We start from the raw sequence: 27,816 nt of genomic DNA, 5'->3' as shown, positions 1-27,816 counted from the left end.
TTTTAAAAAATACAATGTAAAATTGACAAGGGACACCAACATAGTTGTATCTTTAATCTTAAAAACTATGGAATAATGGTATTGTGGTAACTTTCCCAAATAAATAAAAAAAAACAAAAACAAAAACATAATAATATTATTCTTGATATCACTAGAAAAAAAAGCCTTTGAAACTTTGTTTGCAATAACTCCATCAGCATCACCAGCAAATCAGCTTCATTATTATCCCATTAAAGAAGAAGAGAATTGTGCGCTGCATTTGGAGATTTCATAATTTACCACGTCACAAAGGTTCATTCTCCATTACAAACGCTAGTTTACAAGACCAATCGCTTCTGCTTCCGAGCATGTGTGTTTGTATTTTGGACTTTTGTCCAATGGACTTGTGTACACACGATCGGAAAGTCCGACAACAGACATTTGTTGGCGGAAAATTTGAAAACATGCTAGCCAACATTTGTTGGTGGAAAGTCCGACAACAATTGTCCAATGGAGCATACACACGGTCGGATTTTTCCGCCAACAACCTCACATCCAACATTTCCCGTCAGAAAGTCCGATTGTGTGTACGGGGCTTTAGAAGCTCATTGGCTACCAAGCACAGCTGCACCAGATTTTGCACAGTTTTAGTAAATCAACCCCACAGTCACTAAAATCAAATAGACAATTTAAATGTTCACTACAAAGAAGGTAGTAAATACCTCCCACGTGCTTCTCCAATTCTCCAAACCAACCCTTCTGGGAGTGTCGGATTCTTGGTCCCTGCTAAATTTAGTTCTCCTATCAACTTTACAGGACACAAGGGCCGCACACAATTTAATCTGATTGTACAATATCCTTTCGATTTTCAGTTGACTATGCCTATGACTATGTATGAAAACCTACACAAGCAATTGATCCAATTTAACGGGTAGGCTCTCACTCACAGTTTTTTGTTAACCTTAAGGTAAAAATTTTAATTTGATTGTAAAATGTGCTGTCAGATTAGGTGGATGCTGAAGGACTTTCTTTCAGTTTCAATCAAAACTTTTCCATGGGTACACAAGGGTATGGTTCTAAGAACTTTCAGAAGAACCCCTTTTCTTAGTGAAAAACAATACCAAAGGCTAGTGGTAAGAATTTTAATTAGGCTGGCTATACACGTATTTAAATTTGGCCAGTTTAGCAGGCATCGGACAAATTTCAGTAAGTGTGCACCCCTGTCTGTTTAACAGAATCCGTTCTAACTCCAAGCTTTTGTTGAGTGATCCTGCTGGAAAACCAGCATTTGATCAGCGCTTGCAGCCAATGACTTCAGCACTGATCAGTGGGGGAAATGGATGCAGGGATCTTTATTTCTCTTTTTTCATTCAACACCCTGTTTGAACATAAAAAAAAAAAAATATGCATGTCTATCCTTCTTTACTGTGTATATTAGTTTTAAAAAAATGCCTTCCCAGATATACAAGGAACAGGTGCTTTTAGCTTAGTGATTTTGAGGAACATAGCTTAAGAATGCCTTTGAAACTGGAGTAGGCGAGGTCTGCAGAAGTCATTTATCTAATTATACCCCATTCACTCTTTTCACCCTGTGTTTTGCTAGCTTCATAATTGGAAGTACTATCTGCTGAAAGTGAAGCAGTTAAATGTTTCAGAAGAAATGTAGCTAGCTGAAGCTGGACAAACTGAAAAAAAAAAAGCTAAAATTCATTCTAGCCGTAAAATTTGACAGGGCTACAACATCTGCCATTAAATCACCCACCACAGAGTGCCTATGTTTTAGATTATTGGTCTAGTCTGATATACTTCAGTCATTCAAATGCTTCACCTGTACTGCAAAACTAACACAATGAAAATCTTTTTTGTTTCCAGACAATATGCATTCTTTCTTATAGGGGTCTAGCAAATAATATTCCTCTCCAACAAAATGTGCTAACTTAAGATCTTACAAGTCAGGTTTTTTTAAATAGCACAGAGGAGGTCATTTATATCTAGAGAAGATCAAAGAAATGATCAATTAATATCCATATGCTAATGTTAGCACTTATGAAATCATTTGAAAGTTCTAGACAGATTGAGAAAATAATTTAGCAAAAAGAAAAGAATGTTCCATAAATGATGTAAGTAACAGAAAGGATACCATACATTTTCTGTGTGTCTTTGGCTCTTAGGCTGGAATCACACCTATGCAGTTTGAGTGCTTTTTGCATTTTGCAGATTTGCACTACAGTCCATTTAACATGGTTTCCTATGGAACACAATCTGTAGTGCAAATCTGTAAAATGCAAAAAGCACAAAAAATGCATAGGTGTGAATCCAGCCTTAGAATAAGGCTAAGGCCAGTTTCACACCCAAAAAACCACCTCCCCATTCATTTCAGAGTGACTTTCCACACTGGGGCGGTGCGCTTGCGGGACGTTAGGAAAAGTCCTGCAAGCAACATCTTTGGGGCAGTTTGGGAGCGTATACAGTGTATACAGTGCTCCCAAAAAGCCCTGCTCATTGAAATATATAGGCAGCGCTTCCAAAGCGTCTGAAAACATGGGTGCTTTTAACCTCTTCTTTGACCACTAGCAGGGGGTTAAAAGCGCCCTGCTAGCAGCTGAAAAGCTCTGCAAAAGCGCAGCAAAAACAAGCAGCGCTTTATTGCTAACAGCCGGGCGCTGCCCAGGTGCTGCAGTGTGAAAGTAGCCTTAATATGTTTTAAGGCAGCTCTTTACATATGCAAATAGCATATTATAATAGATAATAGTATATTATATAAAATGTAAGCCCACCAAGAGATGGTTGTAAAACTGTGCAGGTTCTGTGCAGTACTAAATGTATGAAACTGAATATGCATTTTATGAATATGAATTTTAGGAGATCTCTAAAAACTTTCCTTTTCAGAAAAGCCTATCCTGCCTCCATGTAACAACTGCACTATTTTCTGCATTAGCTCATCCCCCACAGCTATTACCCTTTTGTATAACTTGACCCTCCCTCCTAGATTGTAAGCTCTAATGAGCAGGGCCCTCTGATTCCTCCTGTATTGATTTGTATTATAAGTGTACTGTCTGCCCTAGTGTTGTAAAGCACTGCGCAAACTGTCAGCACTATATAAATCCTGTATAATAATAATAATAATAATAATAATAATAATAATAATAATATGCAAAATCTAATATTAGTACTATTGTGAAAAGCATGTTATTGTGCATTACAAACCATATGGACTATAGAAAAAATTGCTTGCTCCTCATCAGAAGAAGGAGACTACCAGATTTTGACTGTGTCAGTGCTTACTGCAAAAACTGATCCTCAAATTCCTTTACAGATTTATTCAGCGTAAAAATGCCATGGACATGTTTCCACTAAAAATTCCATAAGGTCCTTGCTAGATGACATTCCATAAAAGCAATGAAGATGAAAACTGACACTGTAGCATGTCCCTTCAGATGAACATCAACTATTTTATATATTTTTGGCTGCTTAGTTCCACAAACAAACACAGGGAAAAAGTGGCCTGTTGCCGTGCATTAATGTACGTGTGTTAGTGTGTGCCATGTCACCCAATAACATGCCTCATATTAAGGCAGCCGATTCATTAGAATGGGCAGCCAATGCACCATGTAACCTAAAATTACATGCACCAATATTTCCAAGGCTGTACAGCACAACCCACAAGGTGTGAGATGCATTGGGGTGTCTTAGAAAATAAAGGGCACAAACTCACAAACCTGTGCATGGTGTCTTGTGGTGAGCACCAAAATGCATAGTTGTGAATGGCCTCTAAGTTGTAAGGGTGTTTGGATTGGCATAAAATCACATTAAAGTGGTTGTAAACCCCATTAATGAAATTTGACCTGGGCACATATATCTGTAGTCTTTACCTTTTGTGTCTCTCTCCAAAGCACTAAGTGGCATGTCTTTCTGCTGCTCCATTCCTCTGTTATCAGCAGAGTCACTTCTGATAAGTTCTCCGACACATGAGATAACAACAGCCTGAAATTTGTGTCGGAGAGGGAGCTTAGAGATAAATGAGCAGGGAGTTCGTCTATTCACAGCACAGCTCTGCATGTAACTTCATTCTTCTGCCTATGTGAAGGTGGGGTGTTTGCCTTTCCTCCTATCAGCTCTCACACAGTGTATGCCAAGAATCCACACCCACCCCTATGTACTGCTGAAAGAGGAAGAAAGATTTCTAGCACAATCAGCACTTTTCAAAGAGTGTAGAAAGGGGAAGACAGCACATATACAAGTAAAACTTATGTAGAAGGATTTATTTCATCTCTGTGCATCATCTGCGGATGTTCACTTCACTGGGTATAGGAGAGGGTTTACATCCACTTTAAGTAAACAGTAGAAGAAGTCCTTTTCGATTTAAATGGAAAAACTCAAATGCACATCATGTGTTTAACCACTTGCCTACCAGCCACTGTCATTATACTGCGGCAGGTCGGCTCCTTCCCGCAAATTGCCATAGGTGTCGGCTCCTTCAAGAGCCACAGTAGGTGCGCATCCCGTTCTGACAGGGGAGTAGAGAGAGATCTGCTGTTCCTAGTGATTAGAAACAGCGATCTATCTCCTCCTCCAGTTAGTCCCATCCCCCCACAGTTAGAAACACTTCTCAGGGAACACATTTAACCCCTTGATCGCCCCCTAGTGTTAACCCCTTCCCTGTCAGTGACATTTACACAGTAATCAGTGTTTTTTTATAGCACTGATCGCTGTATAAATGTCAATGGTCCCAAAAAAGTGTCAAAAGTGTCCGATCTGCCTGCCGCAATGTCGCAGTCCCACTAAAAATCGCAGATCGCTGCCACTAGTAGTAAAAAAAAATAATAATAATAAAAATTGACATAAATCTCCCGTTTTGTAGACGCTATAACTGTTGCGCAGACCAATCAATTTACACTTATTGTGATTTTTGACGCAGTACAGCAAAAAAAGTTCTGGTCCTTAAGTGGTTAATGTAGATATTAAGGCAAAAAGACATATTTCTTATTTTAATTTCGCTATAGTAAGTAAGTAGCTCAAGGACAGGATTTAGGAGGGCAAGCAATGGGCAGGCACACACACCTGAAATTCCCACTCTGCTTGGCTCCCTTGCACCATGACATCACACGACACACTCAGGCACCGCCTCCGCCAGACCTGCCTCCCTCCAGCACTGCCCAAACACTCTGTAGCTGGCACTCGGATGGTCTTGCCCGGCTCCGAGCATCACAGCCATATTTTTAACTGGCAACCTTTTCCACTGGCATTTACTGGCAGGAGAAAAGTTCCTGTTTTGTACTGGCTGCCAGTAAAAATACTGATGGTTGGCAACACTGCCCTCTGCACATGATCAGATGCATTAAAGCATTAGTTACCCCAACAATTCATATTCCTGATATTTTATTAATATTATTATTATTACATGAGATTATTATTTTTACTTTTATTCATAGACATCTTGTCACATCAAACTACTGATGAGTGGACCTTACTAGGATCCTCGAAACGCGTAGAGTTCCATAGATGCTAAGATATCTCCACTCATTCATGGACCAATTGTGTATCCTACTATGAACATTACCATATGTGTGGTGTTCTCATATATGGATTTCCCTTTGACTATTTTACTGTATATGTTTGTATGATAATTGCATATCTTTTTAATGTAATTTTGTACATCATGGAATGTATAATAAATCATTAATTGTATCCAAGTTGTATTTACTTAGTGACCTACCGCATTCAAAATCCCATGACCATTGCCTTGTATTTATATCTATATATAGGAATGGAGGTGGGTCACATTGTATTCTTCAGATCATTTTTTTTTTGTCATATTTCTCATATGTGGCTTTTGTACTATGTACTTGCATGAAAAAGTATCCTGTTCTCTTTGTATTGCTTCCTTTGTGTGAAATCCCTGGTGTTCCTGTCAGTCCCTCTGCTTTCCTATTAAAATCTGACCACACTCAGCAGAAGAGCACAGCGTGGTCAGTTCTCTAGCTACGCAGGGAACTCAGCCTGCTCTCCTCCAATAATGACTTGATATCTTATCAGATGGCTCCATTCAAGATTTTAGCCAGTACAGGGCTGAACAAAAAAAAAACCTGACAGCTCAGGAGGAGCCACTGTACTAACTATTTAACTTTAGTACAGCGATCTCCCCTGCTGTTCTATTGTCTTCTAACAAGGGGACGGCCTCCAGCCAGAACACTCTGGTCAGCGTTCTCAACCCATTGGCTCATGTCTGCAGCACACACAGGCCAAATGTCAGCCAGTTTCTATTGAACCAGCCAATGTCGCCCGACATTCGGCTTTGGGGTGCATTCACACCTACAAATGCATCTGCACAGTGATTCAATGTGAAAAACCCAGCAGGGGCTCACGTGATTAGTTGCTAGGGGCAATACAGTTGCTATACAGTAACATTGGAACATTGGATAATGAACTAAAAATAAAAATGTAAAAAAAACAAATCTTTGTATTTTAACATTTAAAAAATACCTTCCTGCTGTAGAAATGTGAGTAGTTATATTACAACAAACTGTGTTTTGTACTCCATCTACAGTGGGGTTGGAAAGTATTCAGACCCCCTTAAATTTTTCACTCTTTGTTATATTGCAGCCATTTGCTAAAATTATTTAAGTTCATTTTTTTTCCTCATTAATGTAAACACAGCACCCCATATTGACAGAAAAACACAGAATTGTTGACATTTTTGCAGATTTATTAAAAAAGAAAAACTGAAATATCACATGGTCCTAAGTATTCAGACCCTTTGCTGTGACACTCATATATTTAACTCAGGTGCTGTCCATTTCTTCTGATCATCCCTGAGATGGTACTACACCTTCATTTGAGTCCAACTGTGTTTTATTATACTGATTGGACTTGATTAGGAAAGCCACACAGCTCACAGTGCATGTCAGAGCAAATGAGAATCATGAGGTCAAAGGAACTGCCTGAAGAGCTCAGACAGAATTGTAGCAAGGCACAGATCTGGCCAAGGTTACAAAAAATTTCTGCTGCACTTAAGGTTCCTAAGAGCACAGTGGCCTCCATAATCCTTAAATGGAAGACGTTTGGGACGACCAGAACCCTTCCTAGAGCTGGCCGTCCGGCCAAACTGAGCTATCGGAGGAGAAGATCCTTGGTGAGAGAGGTAAAGAAGAACCCAAAGATCACTGTGGCTGAGCTCCAGAGATGCAGTCTAATTCTAAGCGGTATGTGTGGATAAAACCAGGCACTGCTCATCACCTGTCCAATACAGTCCCAACAGTGAAGCATGGTGGTGGCAGCATCATGCTGTGGGGGTGTTTTTCAGCTGCAGGGACAGGACGACTGGTTGCAATCGAGGGAAAGATGAATGCGGCCAAGTACAGGGTTATCCTGGACGAAAACTTTCTCCAGAGTGCTCAGGACCACAAACTGGGCTGAAGGTTTACCTTCCAACAAGACAATGACCCTAAGCACACAGCGAAAATAATGAAGAAGTGGCTTCACAACAACTCAGTGACTGTTCTTGAATGGCTCAGCCAGAGCCCTGACTTAAACCCAATTGAGCATCTCTGGAGAGACCTAAAAATGGCTGCCCACCAAAGTTTACCATCCAACCTGACAGAACTGGAGAGGATCTGCAAGGAGGAATGGCAGAGGATACCCAAATCCAGGTGTGAAAAACTTGTTGCATTTTTCCCAAAAAGACTCATGGCTGTATTAGATCAAAAGGGTGCTTCTACTAAATACTGAGCAAAGGGTCTGAATACTTAGGACCATGTGATATTTCAGTTTTTCTTTTTTAATAAATCTGCAAAAATGTCAACAATTCTATGTTTTTCTTTCAAAATGGGGTGCTGTGTGTACATTAATGAGGAAAAAAAATGAACTTAAATGATTTTAGCAAATGGCTGCAATATAACAAAGAGTGAAAAATGTAAGGGGGTCTGAATACTTTCCGTCCCCACTGTATATTTTCTGGTTTTAGTATGACATTACTCATGCACACACAAGAATTACTGAAGGCTTGACATTGGGAATATAGTAAATAACACTATAAGTTCATAATAGACTATTGTCAGTTGTTTACACTCAATGTTCTATCCAGTTATCCAGGGACATTTTTTGCTACTGATTTTTGCTGACTTCTTTACTTACATCTCAGGGTTTTAAATAGAAACAGTATAGTGCAACTTAATGTTTCAACATTGCCTTGCCAACAACTATTACAATGCTTCTTACAATTTTTATTTTATAACAGGCATCTTCAATAAGGTAGTAAAATAATGAGAATAATATTCCATAACAGACAATTTTATTCCAGTTTACTGAATTTGCCAGATAGTCAAAAACAATTTCAGATTGTTTTTGTTAGTTACTGCATTTTTTACATTGCTCTTTACCTTTCTTAATATGTATTTACTTTTTTATGAAAATACGTTCTCTTGTGAAAGACTAAAATATTTTATACATACAGGTACCAGCCTTTAAAGATATATACTTTTGTAATGCATACAGTATTTGTCTCCAGTTCTCTGGTGTTTGGGCATCGTCACTTTAGAAGGTGCAATTTTCAAAATGGTGTCTATTTTCATTAATAAGGTGAAATAACCTGATATCAACTCAGTGTAAATTTTAATGATAATCACTGTAAGCAAAGTTTTTTTTAAATTTGTTTTCCTCACTCTTAGGTATTTTGCTTCCTGGATCATCTTTCTGCTAAATGGACAGAGATGACAATTCTGATTAATTATCCAATTAATAAAATGGAGGAGGAAATGTAACCCAGGAAGCTGAATTTATTAAACCAGTGTCACCTGCTTTGCTGTGAAGCATAACAGATGTGTGTAAATCACAAAAATAATTGTACAGGATAACAAATCTTTTGTTAGACAAATCATTAAGCATGCATACTGTATTTCAACTGTGTATAAACGTGTATTGTTTATGTTTGGCCAAAACTTTTTTTTTAGATTTAGAGTAGGGGACGATTAAAACATCTCTCTAGTTTCTTTTTGTTTGTTTTTTAAAGCCATGAGTACCATTGGGGAGATTTGGATAGAACAAGGCCATTATGGCTGAAATGTGTTAACATCTGCTGTACGTATTCATCTTTTATGGAGTTAAATAATAAATTTGGACCTACTGAAGAGCATGTATGGAGTTGCGGATTGTCTTCTATCCATTTACTTCGTTAGCAGCTGAGTGACTGCACATCCTGCACCCGAGAACTCCTGCACCTGAGAACTCGATATTGGGACATCGACACAATTCTAATCTTTTTGGCTCTATATACCACCACAATGGATTTGAAATGAAACAAACAAGATGTGCTTTAACTGCAGACTTTCAGCTTTAATTTGAGGGTATTCACATCCAAATCAGGTGAACAATGTAGGAATTACAACAGTTTTTATATGTGCCTCCCACTTTTTAAGGGACCAAAAGTAATGGGACAGATTAACAATCATCCATCAAACTTTCACTTGTTAATACTTGGTTGCAAATCCTTTGCAGTCAATTACAGCCTGAAGTCGAACACATAGACATCACCAGACACTGGGTTTCATCCCTGGTGATGCTCTGCCAGGCCTCTACCACAACTGTCTTCAGTTTCTGCTTGTTCTTGGGGCATTTTCCCTTCAGTTTTGTCTTCAGCAAGTGAAATGCATGCTCAAACAGATTCAGGTCAGGTGATTGACTTGGCCATTGCATAACATTCCACTTCTTTCCCTTAAAAAACTCTTTGGTTACTTTCGCAGTATGCTTCGGGTCATTGTCCATCTGCACTGTGAAGCTCCGTCCAATGAGTTCTGAAGCATTTGCTGAATATGAGCAGATAATATTGCCCGAAACACTTCAGAATTCATCCTGCTGCTTTTGTCAGCAGTCACATCATCAATAAATACAAGAGAACCAGTTCCATTGGCAGCCATACATGCCCACGTCATGACACTACCACCACCATGCTTCACTGATGAGGTGGTATGCTTTGGATCATGAGCAGTTCCTTTCCTTCTCCATATTCTTCTCTTCCCATCACTCTGGTACAAGTTGATCTTGGTCTCATCTGTCCATAGGATGTTGTTCCAGAACTGTGAAGGCTTTTTTAGATGTTGTTTGGCAAACTCTAATCTGGCCTTCCTGTTTTTGAGGCTCACCAATGGTTTACATCTTGTGGTGAACCCTCTGTATTCACTCTGGTGAAGTCTTCTCTTAATTGTTGACTTTGACACACATACACCTACCTCCTGGAGAGTGTTCTTGATCTGGCCAACTGTTGTTAAGGGTGGTTTCTTCACCAGGGAAAGAATTCTTCGGTCATCCACCACAATTGTTTTCCGCAGTCTTCCGGATCTTTTGGTGTTGCTGAGCTCACCGGTGCGTTCTTTCTTTTTAAGGATATTCCAAATAGTTGATTTGGCCACACCTAATGTTTTTGCTATCTCTCTGATGGGTTTGTTTTGTTTTTTCAGCCTAATGATGGCTTGCTTCACTGATAGTGACAGCTCTTTGGATCTCATATTGAGAGTTGACAGCAACAGATTCCAAATGCAAATAGCACACTTGAAATGAACTCTGGATCTTTTATCTGCTCCTTGTAAATGGGATAATAAGGGAATAACACACACCTGGCCATGGAACAGCTGAGCAGCCAATTGTCCCATTACTTTTGGTCCCTTAAAAAGTGGGAGGCACATATACAAACCGTTGTAATTCCTACACTGTTCACCTGATTTGGATGTAAATACCCTCAAATTAAAGCTGAAAGTCTGCAGTTAAAGCACATCTTGTTCGTTTCATTTCAAATCCATTGTGGTGGTGTATAGAGCCAAAAATATTAGAATTTTGACAATGTCCCAATATTTATGGACCTGACTGTACATAACCTGGGGTAGTAGCGCCTGTTTCTTCCATTGAGGAGATTTCCCTTTGCTTCCTGTGATGCAACAGGAAGTGAATTAAATTCTCTCTGCAACAACTGTTACTTGAAAAGGTGTCCAATTTTGATGATTTACCTTCACCTCTTGCTCTGTTACCAACTCTAAGGGTGGCTTCACACTAGTCCACTGTACTTTGATCGCAGCACAGTGTGGGCTAGTTGCGCTTTCATATAGGCTTCTATTATGTCCTATAGTTTTGGTGTATTTTCTAAACGCGCACCAAAACTGCGGGACTTAATAATAGAAGTCTATGGGAAAGCACAGCTAACTCACATGAAAAACCACAGGTACATTATGTTGCACTAGTGCTGCAGCCAAAGCACAGTGGGGGCAGTGTGAAAGAGCCCTAAAGTTCTGGATTTTCAAGACACTGGTCACCACTACAAATAGAGGGGTGAATCAACAAAGAAAACTGGGCTCAGGGGTCTAAGCATTCCCTAATCTATCTAAAATTATACACTTTAAAGCTCATCTACAGGCTCCTTCCTTGGAGCCCCTTACCCCAGCACTATGTTGGCTTTATTTTGTCATAAACTTTCCTTTTTAAAAAGGTCCTTAGGCTGGTCACATGCTGGGTCCTTTCCCTGTTCAGTCAGCCCCACTCTCTGCATCAAGACACTGTACATGAAGGGTAACATGGTGACACCCATTTACTAGGTGTTCTCGTGATACCCTACATTTACACCATGACCTCAGTCTTTTGGGTTGCAATGACATCGTCATTCCAACCCGAAAGAGGAGTATTGAAGAGGAGTACTGCAGCTTGTACTGCTTTTTTTAATTAAGCTGCTATTTAAATGAGGAACTAGTTTATAAAAAAGGCATCTTTTATTGGTGTGCCCCTTTGTCTCAAGTTCTGTTAAGATGATTGAAAAAAAAAAACAAAAAAAAAAAAAACGTTGCAGAGCATGAAACTGATCTGTGCTAAAATAAAGTGGTTTTGCAGTATATTAGTAAAGAATTTATCATAAGGATGATATATTTCAACTGTGAAGTACTTATAATTCTGTAAACTGTAAACGGTTAGTAGTACGTAGTAGTAGGTTGTAAACCTCAGACATGAAAAATGAGCAAAGCATATCCCTCTATAGTGTGTACTTATCTGAATCAGAGATCTCTCTGATCTCATCTCTCTCTGCACAAGTCACTTCTGACAATTGTTCCCGACAAAACAGCCTCCTGGGAGATGATCTGTCCTCCTCTAGCACACAGCAGGTGACTCATAACCTCAGCTCTGTGTATTTTAATATGATCCTGTAGGCCTGTGTAGAGGGGGTGTGTCCCTTTCCTCTAATCAACTGTCAGATATCAGGGAACTCTGTGTCTATGCTCTGAAGTGTGTGTGACATCAGATCCCCATCCCCTGCTCGAGCTGAACAAAATCCTTTGATCTGTGTGGTTTTAGAATGTGCTACAGAAGAGATGGCTGCAGATACACATGTACCACTTATGTAGGATGATTTGTTGTTTCCTCTCTGTGTATCACCTAAGGCTTGTCACTTCACTGGGTATCTTTAAGGGTTCACAACCATTTTAAGGAAAAAATTAGGGACATTTTGCCTGTGTACTTTTGCATTTTATGTTAGAAATATTAAAATAAATTCACTACTATGCAAACAAGAGTATACTGTGCACGTATTCAGCATTAATACATCTCTTTCTGTTTTCAAAAATAGAGTCATTCAATTCAAAGGTGAAAAGAGATTTGCATGTAAATATATAGACTCAAAGGATCTTGGGTGTAATTGCCATCATACCAATGTATAGTTTTTGAAGCATGTCCTCATTTGATGGGATTTTTAAGGCAATCATACATATTACTTATTAAAAAATACTTTATTGAAAAATGGTATCATTTAAAAATTGTAATGACAAGAAAAAATATATTGTACAATCTAAACATGAACTCGAGTCAACATGTCATATATAAAATATTTCAGAGATTGTATACAAAGTGGTATCCCCCATCTAGAGGTTAACATTCCACCCTGTTGGTGCATGGATGGATGAGTCTAGTAAGGTGGGAGTATCCAACGCGTTTCAAAGTATAGGTATAATTAACTTCTTCCTCAGGGATATTACCACATAACATATTCGATATCTGACATTGTCATAGCTTCAAGGAGAGCTCCACAATACATTCACTGCCAACAGTTGATGCTATTCAGAGACCGCAGACTATTGTCCAAACATTAGGCGCTGTTTGTATTGCCTGGTATTGTTCGTATGAATTGTCCAATTAAGTCTGCTACAATAAATCCTCACTCTGTCAGTTCGTCCTCGTATAAACCGGAGATAGTGCAAAAAATATATCCTTCTCCACCAAATGGGCATTCCTCCTTCCCACTTTGGTGGAGAATGATATATTTTTGCACTGTCTCCAGTTTATCTGAGGACGAATTGACAGAGCTCTCCTTGAAGCTATGAAAATGCTCTAGCCAGATATTGAATATGTTATGTGGTAATATCCCTGAGGAAGAAGTAAATTATACCTATACTTTGAAACACGTTGGTTACTCCCACCTTACTGGACTCATCCATCCATGTGGAATGTTAACCTCTAGATGGGGGATACCACTTTGTATACTATCTCTGAAATATTTTGATATATGACATGTTGACTCGAGTTCATGTTTAGATTGTACAATATATTTTTTCTTGTCATTACAGTTTTAAATGATACAATTTTTCAATACATGATTTTATAATAAGTAATATGTTTGATTGCCTTAAAAATCCAACCAAATGAGGACATGCTTCAAAAAATAAATAAAAAAGGAGATTTGCATGTAAGATAACGTTAAACCTAATAACATAGAAAAGCCAGTTCAGGGGATTCAACTAATCAATGTTTACTGGGAAAATAGATATTTTATTGACATTAAAGTGAACCTTTCAGTTCCCAAGCATGTTATTATAAGAGCACCTTTTTAATCTACTCTATCAAATGCTTTCCAAACATGCAGCCTAAACAGATTAAATTGTTGCTGATTAGATAGTTTTACTTTTTATAAAAATTCAGCAGCTGATCCCTCGCTGTCGCTAATGATTTTCCTGTCCACTGACATATGCAGAGAGCAGCGACACAAGACTGTTACAGGAAGAACTAAGGTGTCTTTAATGCACAGGCTGTCAATGATAACCTGACTTCGCCTCCCTTATGCTATGTGAAAGGCAAGATGGCAATGGGGAATAAATGGGTCTCAAATGGCACACTGAAGCAGAATCTTTGATCACTGATTATGAACCAGTGAGTTGCTTCAAAGGTGAAGAATTTGTATTTTGTATTCTGTACACCTTGACATAAGAAAACATTTCTTTAGCGTGTGTGTGTTTGTGTGTAGTTTATATAGCATACAATTTTAGTTTATTTGTTAGAAAGATATACATGAAAAAATATAATTTTTGCAAAACAACATGCAATAGGAAAGCATTTTTCATTACTGCTGCCAAAGGTTATATTGCATGTTTTGTATCGGTGTTGCTGGTCTAATTAACACTGCAGAAACTATTTTTCAGGTTGATCCCAATGGAATGGGGCATGGAAATATTGCTTTTTATACGTGCTGTCCTTGAAACCATGCTGCCACAGCCACAAGTGAATGATATGACCCCTTTTTTACACAGCATAATTTTCTTTTGTAACGGTCAACCATGTTACATAATTATGACTGTGAAAAGTGAAAGTAATGCAAGCTTTTGTAGGCTACATCCTTCTTTTTTTCTAAAACTGGGCATTGGACTACATAGTTCATCAATCACAAGCTTTACAGGATCAGATGGCGCTGATGGATACTTAAAATGGGCCTCACCTTCTTTACACAATTTGCATACCCTTCTTTCTTTCTCCCCTTTTGTTGCAAAATCAATTTGTTGCAAAGTCAAGTTAAGCCCCCCGCCCCAATACTTCTTTGTTGGAATCAGGACGGCTCTTCTGCCTTTTTTATCCTGAGAATGACATATCCTCCCTCCCTGAAGCCTCCTGAGATATACCTATCATCTATCCCTAGAGGATGCTGAGTAATTTTAGGCACACTATGCATTCACCAGACAATTTTGTGTACATGCATAGTGGCACAACATCAGGGGGACAACACTGGATACACTAGTTCTGTATGTATGTTTTGTGAGTCTGACCAGCAGTACAGGTTCTTACTGCAAGAAAAAAAAATTAAAGGAGGTGTAAATTCCCCGTTAAGCTGTGGAGAACCTTGTGGTTCCCTACCAGCAAACAGCCCCCCCCCCCCTACATCTTTATGCTTTTCACATTTTAGGTTAAAAGCCAAGACAGAATTAAAAAAAAAAAAAAAGGTAAATCTAATCGTAAATGTACAGTGGTGCTGCCACATTTTATGTTGACTAATACACACTGGACTATGCATGGCGAGATCCTGTCCTCCTTTAACAAAGCCATGCAGTTTTTCAAAAAAATAGAAACCGGCTTGTATTAGCATAACATATAACCACTGTTAAGGATCACAGGAGCAGAAGACATAAAGTGAGGACAAAGCTAGAATGTGCCTTATGTCATTCCTAAAATGCCTGTCATATGAAGATGAAGTACTTTTCAACCATGCGACTTTGTAGGTATGGGTTAATGTGAAATTAAGTATGAGAAAGAAGAGAGTGATAGGAGGGCAGGGATTATTGAGGGCATAATTCTATACTATTTCTGAGGTCACATACACTGTAGGCATAAAGGTGTGTTAAAGCCCATTTCAGGTCAAAATTCTAAATCCATTTCCTGCCTATCCCCCCCCCCAGGCCACTGTCAAATATTCACAAACTTTTTTAAAACACAACTTTTAAAGACCTTTTTAAATTCATCTAATTCATCAAAGTCTACTGTCACGTAACCATCAGTAGTAACATTCCAGGAGTAAAGTCCAGGACCACTACCAACCCTTGTCATGAAATAATAACATTGCCAATGTAAGAATCCCATCAACCAACAGCCAATGGGAAGTGTCCATGTCACCAGGTAGCTATATAAGCACTCAAAGAAAGACGTAGTCCAAAAGAAAGAAGATTTGGAACCTGGCATATCACATGACCAGAGAAACAGGTAAAAATGTTGCCAGTTTTAGTTTACTGGTTTGATTAGTTAGAGGAGGTAGGGTAAAGCTTAGTGTGTGTGTGTGTGTGTGTGTGTGTGTGTGTATAGTGGTCGGGGATCCTTGACCAGAATTGAGCTCAAAATCAACATGGCTGATGGTTTTAAAGGTATACAAGCTTCATCTACAGCATGGTTGCTCAACCTGTGGCCCTCCAATTGTTGCAGAACTACAAGTCCCATCATGCCTCTTGCCATTGGGAGTCATGCTTGTTTAATTGACAGCCTTGCAATGCCTCATGGGACTAGTAGTCCTGCAACAGCTGGAGGGCCACAGGTTGAGCACCCATGATCTACAGCATTGTTTACAGAGAAAATCCTACGGGACGGATGAATAGATAGATAGATCGATAAATGAATAGATAGATAGATAGATAGATAGATAGATAGATAGATAGATAGATAGATAGATAGATAGATAGATAGATAGATAAAGATAGATCTGATAATTCTAAATTTGTTATCATGATCCTGGCATGTGTTCAGGAGGTATTTTGACTCTTTATTTCATCTAGTTGTTCACTTCTGCTTCCACCTATTAAGCTTCACACCTGTCCACCTTTATCTGCAGTATCACCTTTTCAATGGACACTTTCCAAATGTATATTGCACCAGTAAGTTCAGAGATGCTCTTGGTGATCAGAAAATTCCCCATGTCGCCCCTGAAGGTACCACCTCAATGTGACTCTCATCTTGCCTTAACTTGTTATTGTTCCTTTATGTAAATGCAGCCCCACTTAGGAAATCACATCAGTTCATTTGACACATAAGTGGAACATATTTACATATACTGTACATGGATGGTAAATTTGTGCTGAATACAATTTTAAATTCTTGTATTCTTAGTTTCAATGTAAATAACAAGACATTTTGGGTAACCAAATACTTGACGTCAATATAATGACTGTTATTTGTGCATTAACGGTGTGCAATGTATTTTAGTACAGATGCTTCTAGTGAAAGTCTTAATATAGAAGCAGTAAATGGAAGCCAGCTAATGCTTTTGAAAAAATTACAGCTTTCTTGAAATTCTACTATGCCTGTAAACTTTGCCCCTTCTCTAGTCATCCAGAGGACACCACACCTACTAGTCACCACTGCTATCAGGCACAGCTGCCTGTTGATCATCATAATAAGAAAGCCACTGGGTCAACTCTACTTTTAGCAGTCTCTTATTTCAAAACATAGAAAAGTCCTATTATAAGACACAAGATGTTAATGTGCAACCCATTGCGTAATAATAGCAATTACTTCTTCCTTATGTATTAATATTTTTATACATTCTAAAACATGTTTCATTTGTAAAAGCAAAATCGAACAGCTAATGAAAATATATTTATTAAGGCACTGTGATGGAAATAGGTGCCTTGGGGAGAAATCACAATTCCGAATAAAACTAATGGCAATGCTTAACACCTCCAGACTCCTATTACAGAAGAAGGCTTAGCTGTGATGTTCATTATTAGCCTGCTTAGGGGTTACATTACTCTCTAACATTAAATAACGAGGCTCACAATCATCCTGACTTCTTGACATCTATTTTATAGGTCATTAATATCGTCTTAATTTCTATTAAAATCAAACTATACTTACACGGTCACAACGAAAATGAGAAAGAAAAAAAACAAACAATTAACTGCTGTCTTGAATATTCTATTTTATAATAATGATTCGCCCACAGCAAAAGTGAAACGCATGCACAAGGACATAGGGAAATTACTCATACTGAATAGCCCTCCTTTGTTTACAATGTGAATATTTAACACGCTTCAGTAACATTTTGCATTCTGTCTCGGTTTAACTCCTGTGTGACCAGTGTTACTAACAGTCTGATCTACGTAATAGGTTGCTGCTGGCAGCTAACGAGACTTCTGCTGATCCATTTTTAACATTCTATTTCTGAAGGCTGCAAATCTGTCCAAATGTTATAACAATGACAATTGTTTTTTTTTTTGTTTGTTCTTTTTTTAAGACAATGGATGAATGAATACGTGATCCTTTTAAATGCATATGTGAATTAAAAATCTATAAAGCAGTCCCACTCCAATGAAACCATTGATCACACTTACAGTATGCAAGTATGCCAACAACATCAGCGTTCTTATCTACAGGTTTCAGAGCTGGCAGCCTCTGTCTCTCTCAGCTTCAGGATTCCCACTTTCACACAACACACCCCATCTTCACTTCCAACAAGCCAGCTGACACAGAAGATAAGCCAAGTGTTTTCTCAATGACCTCTTTGCATCCTGTTCATTGGGAAATCAGGAAGACTGTGCCCCCCCACCCCCTACACACAAGCCTGTTTGTCCTCAAGACATTTCTGCTCATTCCAAACCCAATTTTATATTAGAATGTAAGCAGACATTTTCTCTTTTCTCATTATTGCCTGTTAGCTTGCATGCACACGCTTGCCTCTGCCAGCCAGTATCACATCTATAGCATTAGGCAACAGATTCTTTTGTGTTTGCATGCAATCCTTACCTGTGTTAAGATATCACATTCTCTTCAGTCACAAAAGCCAATTTTCTGTCAGATATTCAACGTAATCCTCCAAACTGCCACCAGCAGTGATCCTGTTTTGTACAGCATTCATTAGATCTTGTATCCAAGCCTTTTTTTTTTTTTTTTTTTGGAGAGGGGGGGCTATTAATGTCACAACCACGACTAAGTCATGGCTTTAAGCTCCATGCTCAAAATGTCTGAAATAGTTTTGAAGGACAGGGAGGATGCAAGGCATCCTAGACAGCCTCGGTTAAAGTGAGTTGTCTGAAGCTCTGTTAACATAGCATCGTGTGTTACAGCATGTGCTACTTGGAGTCTCCGTGCCTCTGATTGACACGCTGCTTCTGTTTTTAATAAATATTGCAATAGGCTGCCTGTTAGGCGTACAGTGATATGCCTAATCCAGCATTTCACATGGGATGATCCTTTTAAAAGTGGGTGGGAATTTTCTTTTTTTCAGTTCAGTGAAATCATCCCTGTGGTATAAGAAGGCTTGAGCAGTGAATGTGGAAAATGCATGAAATTGTTCAGCTTGGTTGAATGACAAGAATGATCAAAACTACTAAAAGAGACAGGCCTTCCCCTCATTCTGCTCCCAGCCGGCTCACTGAATGCTCCTGAGACTTGCAGACAAGAAAAAGTTTTAAACATTTAATTAGGGAGAGATACATTTCCAACCTAGGTAAATATTATGTTTACCTCATATGTTCAAATTCTGTACAAGTCTTCAGTATGGTCTTTTTTTTTTTAAATTAAAGAGGAACTTCACTCACTTTCTTAAAAGTCAAAAGTCAGCAACTAGAAGTACTTTAGCTACTAAATTTCAACAGGAAAGTATTACCAGCCCAGGAGTCCAGTAATATCTTCCACAGAGCTGATTGTTCAACTGGCTTCAGATCCTAGGTGCCACCAGCTTGGATGTGGGAGCTACCTGTGACTTCTAGATGTCTTACAGCCAGCTCTACATGCATGAGATTAAATGGCCCTGCAAGACTGGTCCTGTGCCTCCTGAGAGGTGTGATGTGGCCCACGAGGCTGCGGGCAGAAGGTGACGTAAATCTCACCTAGCCAAAGATAAAGGAAGTAGGAGAGGTCAAAAAAGGTACCCAGCCCCCATTAAAAGGCTGCATTTCAGTTATAGGGGGAGGAAAAAAATGTGAGGAACTTTAAAGAAGAATTTCAGTCCCCCTTCAATTACTCCATCCCCCATCAAGTGCCACCATGTTCATGAATTGAATTGAGATTCCATAAGAGCCGAGGGCAGGCTGCTACTGAACTAGGTGGATGGGACTTTGATCACCCCTTCACCAACAGAAATGCCTACACATTATTGATGATCCATATGAATTTCTCGCATATAACAACATCAAATCCTCTTAGTTACAATTGTTCTCACATTTGGTTATTTGAAAGACAACTTTTTCTTGCATTGTAAGAATTTCTAGAGATACTGGGATCCATTACTTTCACTGGTGTCACCTCGTGCAAGCCATTCTCTTTTTCCCTTATGTTTTTAAGTTTTTAACTATATTGATCAACATCTGTAACAGAGATGTATTTTATTGCTTTCTTCCTGAAGAAGTGGGCAGTTGTCCCGTGAAACGCGTTGAAGAATTATAAGCAATCAATACCCCTTACATATATCTTAATTGGGGATAACACCATGGATTCTACTTCTCCTCAATGGCTGCAGCATGTAACTTTTTGTTTTTTGTATAGACGTACCTTCATATGCCCCATATACAGGGCATTTTAATGTTTGTATGATTATTTTTTAGACATGTATCGATAAAAGCTAACTAGTTCTTTATAAAAATTGGGTGTGGTACCATAAAAATGGATGTGGTACCAGTGAATCCCGGTGAAGGGTCCTACATTAAAGGTTATCTTCTCCCAGATCCCCTATTGCTCCCATAAAAGCCCTGTCTTTGTACGTGAGAACCCATACATACATTTGTAGATATGTCACAAGGCTCTTCCGGGGCCTGAAGCCCTGCGACACATCTGCACATGCACAGAATCTGGAGGGGGTTCTGATTATCAGACATCAACAAGAAAACTGACAGAGGAAGCGATCGGTATGCCATGGCATGTCATTAGGCTTCTGCATATATATAGTCTAAGAGTAATGTTGCACTGCTGGTGTTATTGATCACATTCTGAATCATAAGAAGTGAAATGTCAGTTGTTGAACACTTCAGTGGGTGAGATGCTTGCTGTCACTGTGCTGATGAACAAATATTTCCTGAGGAAAAAATGGAAATTGATTTTAACAAGTGTTTTTTTTTCTTCATCTAAGAAAATCTGTCACTTTGTGAACAATATACTAAATATTTAGGTAACATTTCCTGAACAGTCTAGAAGTTCTCCCAGCACATGCTAGTTATAAATGGAATATAATAATGAGGGCACCACACTTGGGTATAAGGTATGAAGTGAGAATTGATACTTTGTTTCTTTTGCTGTTACCATCTGAGTTGCCCTTTGTGAGCATCTAAGCCTCTTTATTTTACCCTACGTCAAGCCCAACAGTGACATCTGCAGGATACAATAAGTTGCATCCAAAGATAAACAGGCCCATAGTAAATTAAAAAAATCCATTACATTGAAAACAATTGCAGGTGGAACTCTACACAGACAATAAAAGAGCATGCTGATATAGTCATATATTTAATAAAATCACTGAAGATTTTTTTTTTAAACTTACATTAATCTAATTCTTCATATCTAACATCTGGAGGGCTGCTAGGGATGCAGAAATTCACTGTAGTAACCTGTGCTTACATACAATAAGTGCTCTAAACACATAAAGTGAGTGCTGAACACAGGGAGTCACTCACTCTGTACCGTCATCATTCAAAGTATGTCATGTATTTCTTTTTTTTTTTAATGAATACAAAATTTTCTCTGATTGGACAAATGGAGATCGTGACCTAATAGCCCCCTCCTCTCTGGTTTATCCAATCACTGAAAAAAATGCAAGCACATGTGTTTTTTTTACAGGTTAGCTGCACTTTGCCATAGACCTCTATTATGTCCCAGGGTTTTGATGCACTTTCTGAAACCAAAAACTGAAAGTGTGGTTTGCTGCTCTTTCAGAAAGCATATCAAAACCATGGGACATACAGTAATAGAGGTCTATGGCAAAGTGCAGCTAACCCACATGAAAACTGCGCTGCGTCCATCGTGTGGGAAAACCGTACTGCATTAGTTTGAAAGCCAAGCAGACTGTACATTACTACTGACCTCTGATTATTTACTACTGACCTCTGAACCGTCTATTACTTACTACTGACCCAGGAACGCTGCCTCACTTACTACTGACATCCAAGTCACTTCTGAGCTCTGCATCACTTATTACAAAGTTCAGAGGTCAATACTAAGTGAGGCAGAGTTCAGGGGTCAGTCGTGACACACAGGGTGCAGTAGTAAGTGACCGTCTGTCTCACCTCTGCACTGCTTACCTCTGTTCTCTTTCTCCCGGGGACTCTTCACATTACTCAGGGTACTACAGCTCCAGCTCTTCACTCCCTCCTCCTATTCCCAGGTCCAGTAGGTGGAACTAAATTACAGCTATTCATAACCCTGCCTACTGGTTCAGAGATTAGGAGAAGGAGCTGAAGAGCCGGAGCTGTAGTACCCTGAGTACTGTGAAGAGTCCCAGGGAGAAGAACAGAAGAAAGCCAATCCTCTTTCTGTGTCTCCCCTGCAGCTCTGCTTGTCACAGGCAGCTACAGAGGAACTGTTTGTCTATGATGTGGAGGGGGCGGGTACTAAAGGATGGCACGGGAAGTAGGCGGCGGGGCTATGATTGGTTTATAGCCCCACCACCACTGCCACGTTGCCTTTAGCACCCACCCCCTCCCCAGTACAAAGCCAATCCCAGACCATCATAGCGCTGCCTCCCTACTCCCTGTGTCAGCTTTAGTAACTGAACCCTCCCTGGAATAGTGTTTCTTCTGTAGCTGCCTGTAACATGTGCAGCTACAGGGAAGACACAGAGAGGGACAAAGTTTCACCACAGGATAATAAATGGAGCCGAGTGCCATAACGTGATTCAGTATTGGGCTCTGGGACTCAGCCTAGATTGGCGGGACACTGAGATTCAATTTAAATTTTGGGACAGTCCTGCCTAATCCAGGGCAGTTGGGATGTATGTGCACGAGGGGGGGTAATTACCTGTAACACACCATTATGTGACAGGGAGGTACTCTGAGAGCATGTGTTAAAAAGAAACATGGTGGGAAAAAGATGGGGAACTAATCTGTCAGGTCTCCCAGTGACACAAGCCATTTTCCAAACAAGTACATTTCCATATTTAGGTAAAAAGATCACCACTATCCTCGTCCCCTTTGTTTACATCTAGCTTTTGGCTGGGAAATCTCCTGGCTGACAGGTGAATGGGGCAGAGGGTTCAGTAGTGTGCGGGAAGCTGTCACATTAATGTCAGTCAGCTTCCCAGCACAGGCATGGCCCACCATAGCCTGGGCACACCTTAATCACCCCAAGCGCATTAGCATTATCACTCTGTGTGCCAGCGGGGAGATGGGAAATATCTCCCTCTGACCAGTTCTGCCATTAATAAAGTGCTACCATACCTCTCTTTCACTGCATCGGCTCTGCCATAAGAGTGTGTGTGTAATATACATATACACATAAATACACGCGCATGTGTGTTTGAGCTTTGGGGCGCACACCCTAATGCAATAGGCTGCGCACACCTATGTGGCCCACTATGAGCACTGGTGCAACTCCATACACCAAGTCATAGCTGAGCTGGTTCTAATTACCTCTACTTTCCTAATCTACGAACTGGTGGTAATTCTTTAACCACTTCAGCCCCTGAAGATTTTACCCCGTTCCTGACCAGAGCACTTTTTACAATTTGGCACTGCATCACTTTAACTGGTAATTGCGCGGACATGCGACGCTGTACCCAATCGAAAATTGCGTCCTTTTTTCCCCACAGAGCTTTCTTTTGGTGGTATTTGATCACCTCTGTGGCTTTTATTTTTTGCGCTATAAACAAAAAAAAACGACAATTTTGAAAAAAAATATATTTTTTACTTTTTGCTATAATAAATATCCCCCAATTTTTTTTTTTTTTTTTTTAAATTCTTCATCAGTTTAGGCCAATATATTCTTCTACATATTCTTGGTAAAAAAAAATTACAATAAGCGTATATTGATTGGTTTGCACAAAAGTTATAGCGTCTGCAAACTATGGGAAAGATTTATGGCATTTTTATTGTTTTATTTTTTTTACCAGTAATGCTGGTGCCAGTAATGCTGGTGATCTGCGATTTTTATCAGGTTTGCGACATTGCAGCGGACAGATCGGACACTTGACACATTTTATTATACAGCGATCAGTGCTATAAAAATTCACTGATTACTGTGTAAATGTCACTGGTAGGGAAGGGGTTAACACTAGGGGGCAATCAAGGGGTTAAATGTGTGTTCCCTCACTGTGTTCTAACTGTATGATGATAGGACTGAGTAAGGGAGGAGACATATCGTTGTTCCTATTTACTAGGAACAAATGACATGTCTCCTCTCCCCTAACAGCACAGGGATTTGTGTGTTTACACACACAAATCCCCATGTTGGCGCTCCTGCACCTAATCGCACCCACCAGCCACATGCACTGGGTCTGCTGGCGGCTCTTAAAGGGCCGACGTACCCATACGGGATTTTGTGCACCTGTGCCACTTTGCCGACATATATCGGCTTGAGCCGGTCGGCAAGTGGTTAAAAATATGTTGCTGCCATACAGACAATAGTAGCAGTAGTTAGAACTCCCCCAATCTGTTGACTGCCAGTAATGTTACAGAAACTGGCGCAAATGCTTGCCTGAATAAGGCCCAGGTAGTTCTAAAAGAAAATTGCCACCAGAAATGTGTCTCTGCTTTAAAAAATTGTGCTGCCTTAGAAAAGAAAACGTGATAATACATTCCAATGAGCAGGGCTTAATTTTGAGGAGGAGATTGGCTGCAAGGTACAGCAGGAACAAGGATGCATAATAATGCCTGCTATCACTGAATTCTTCTGGATTTCACATGAAGCAACATTTGAGACAAGCATGCCACAAATAAGGATTCTTTAGTGTGCATGCGGTAACTCTATTTTGGGTCTCTATTAAAATGCATGCATTTTACTTGCCTAAAACTGCTTACACCTACCTTTCTTCCCAAGCAGTTTATGGATTAGACACATGACATACTGCTGTTGACATGCAGCGCATTAAACCTAAACTTCTGGCATGCAAGCAGGAGATGAGTGACTGCTAAATAACTTGAAGCTCTGGACTCTAATTGTTACAACTGTAAATTGTTGCACTAATTTCCAGACAGATTCAATGTCAAGTATTTAATGGGACGACAACAAAGAACGAAAGCATGACATACTTTTATTACCAGCAACAAGGAATGGAAAAAAGCCAGAGCTGAACACATTTGGGCTGCTTAAATCTATAATAAGTAAAATGATTAACTTGACTGCAACAAGTAGTTCCAGCCTGGTTACGTTAGGACTAACTATGCTGTTATTGCAACCTTTATTCATTACACAATCTTTCAGCACTGATTTGACACAATTCAGTCCACAAAAACAACACAGCTATGCAAAGATAATAAGGCTCTGCATTTTTAAGGAGGGCCCAAACGGTGGAAGCTGTGTTGAAAAAGCAAGCTGGCAAAGGACTAGTCAACCATATTGTTTATAGGCTCTCTGCAGTTGATCTTTACTCCATTAATGACACATCATGCCTCCATGCTTTAATCCACACTGAGTCTCTGTATGAATGTAGCTATCTTGGTAAAGCAAGGGCTTTGCTTTGTTATGTCAGAGCTGCCCCCTAGATGTCAATCCAAAGAATATTCAAGAAGTAGCAGTAAGGTGCAGAAAGCACAAATTTACAGAAATGATGACAAAGAGATCCTTGCACTGCAAGTTCTATGTATATCTTTTTCTCCAGCAAGGAGAACAGTAAGCAGCACAGCATTGACATTTGCAAATCTAGTGGTCAGATGCACTGTACTTTGGATCTCACTTTGCAGATACATAGCTATGAGGCTCAAGGCACAGGGATGCTTAGGTAAAGGGAGGGCACATTTATTTTTCTGGTTATAATGAAAATAAAGGGTATGTTCCACATTTTCAATATAAGATTTTTAGGCTCACAAATTTTAGGCTCACTTAAGATTATCCAGAAAGGCTTGCTGCACAAATCCCAGAAAGTATTAGCACTGTGGATAAAACATTATCCCTTTAACTACCTTTGAACCTAATTCCCAAATTATCTAAATATATCAATATTTTTCTAACCCCAATTATGCATTAGCTCAACAAGCTAAACTTTCCACGAGCTCCCCTTTCCACACCCTTCCTTTTCTTACCTCATTTACTCTCTCTCATTGTTTTTCTACCACTTTAGTACCTCCTCCTCCATCTTCTCCCCTTTTATTTACCCTATCCTTTTGCTGCCCCCCCCCACTTCTTTTTTCATCCTTTTCACTTCTACTTCTATCATTATCTGCATTTTACTCACTAAAGAAAAATACCTGCCATAAATCCAGTGTCCTTGTGCACTAAACTGATCTCAAACAGTGTAATTAGCTTTCCAAACTATCTTCTATGAACTCCTAAAGCCGACCATAGATGGATCAAATCTTGACCAGTTCAGCTGGGTACAAACAACATTTTTAGCATGTTATTATTGCCAGTAGCTATCACTGCTGGCAGTAATCAGTGTTCTGTCCTGGCAGAGAAGGCTCTTCACGCCTGACCCCCCCCCATCCTTCCCTCTGGCAAAACACAATAATTTCACAGGAGCAGGAAAGAAAATCATATGGCTTGCCTAAAGCTCTCCTTCCTATGTAATAGCAATAGAGAGTACTGGAGATGTTTGTCCAATTCAGGGGATCAGTGTTTGGTCACAATGTTGTTTCTTCATAGATGCAGTATAGTAAGTGAGTGTTACTGAGTATGTTACTGGGAGGATCGCCAGGTGAAAATATAGTTTACCACTTCCCACCCAAGGCCATCATATGATGTCCTGGACTTTGAGTGGGGATATCTGAATGATGCCTGCAGCTGCAGGCATCATTCAGATACCTTCTTTTTTGGCTGGCGATTCCCTGCGCTGCAAGAACAATCATAGCGGCTGCTCTCTGGTGCTTTTACCGGGTTCGCCCTTGCGATCAGTGAGCCAGAGAAGGAATCCGCCAGTGCCAGAAGTTTACCTTAGAGAATACCGCGGGCCAGATGGTCCTTGGCAGTCCCTATGACCTTCGGAGGCCCTAGCATGACGTTATGACATCACGTCCAGCCTGGCAGATGTAAACACTGCTGTGTACTTGGCTGGAAAGGACGAGATCGCTTTTTTTTATCTCAGTCTTTCCTGCCTAGAGGAGAGATGTGGGGTCTTATAGTTCTAATACCAAAGTTTGGCGCTATTCCATGAGTGTGCGCAATTTTAAAGTGTGACATGTTAGGTATCTATTTACTTGGCGTAACATCATCAATCACATTATACAAAAAAAAAAAAAAAAATCGAGCTAACTTTCGTTTTTTTTTATATTCATGAAAGTTTTTCACAAAAAAACACATTTTAAAAATTGCTGCGCAAATACCATGTGACATAAAAAGTTGCAATGACCACCATTTTATTTCCTAGGGTCTCTGCTAAAAAAACATATATAATGTTTGGGGGTTCTGAGTAATTTTCTAGCAAAAAAGGATTATTTTTACATTTAGGAGAGGAGTGCCAGAATAGGCTCGAAATGGAAGTGGTTAAAAAAGCCTTAAAAAAGGAAACTAATGAAAATTTTTTCCCGGCATGTGCAGGGAATGTAACTGTCACATTGGTAGTGCTCTCAACCAAACTGTCAAACCATCCAATGGCTGGTGTCATAACTGATCACATGTACAGCACCATGGCAGTTGAAGAATAAACAGAGGCCAAGATGGCAGCTTCCTTGGTGGAATACAATTGGAAGGCTTACTTCCACTTTAAAGCCTCGTACACAATCGGACTTTTGTCTAAAGGGCGTTGGCCAAAAACGTGTCTTGCATACTAACGGCATACAATTGTCGGCCAACAAACACGAACGTAGTGACATACTAGATGTACTATGAGATGATAAAAAGGAAGTTCAATTGTCATGCGCCACCCTTTGGGCTCCTTCTACTAAATTCATGTTGATTCGCGCTTTTCATTTCGCTTTTTTCATTTCGTGCTTTTAAGTTCGTTTCTGAATGGCCGTTCATCAACCAGACATGTTGCGGAATTGGAGGAGGTAA

The 27,816-nt window shown here is 39.6% G+C and overlaps 1 protein-coding gene across 1 annotated transcript in view; it reads right to left on the bottom strand.

The window, feature by feature from the left end:
- The window catches only part of KCNMB2 (potassium calcium-activated channel subfamily M regulatory beta subunit 2), an 846,546-nt gene extending 827,537 nt beyond the window's left edge, over positions 1-19,009 (bottom strand). The window contains exon 1 of the mRNA XM_073626249.1: positions 18,493-19,009. The gene's annotated coding sequence lies outside the window, so the exon portion shown is untranslated. The remainder of the gene's footprint in view (positions 1-18,492) is intronic.
- Positions 19,010-27,816: the final 8,807 nt, after the last annotated feature.

Source organism: Aquarana catesbeiana, linkage group LG04 (genome assembly GCF_042186555.1).
Source record: "Aquarana catesbeiana isolate 2022-GZ linkage group LG04, ASM4218655v1, whole genome shotgun sequence".
In the NCBI taxonomy this organism is placed as follows: domain Eukaryota; kingdom Metazoa; phylum Chordata; class Amphibia; order Anura; family Ranidae; genus Aquarana; species Aquarana catesbeiana.
Note: the sequence above shows the minus strand (reverse complement) of the source record. Positions and strands in the feature narration are given on the sequence as shown.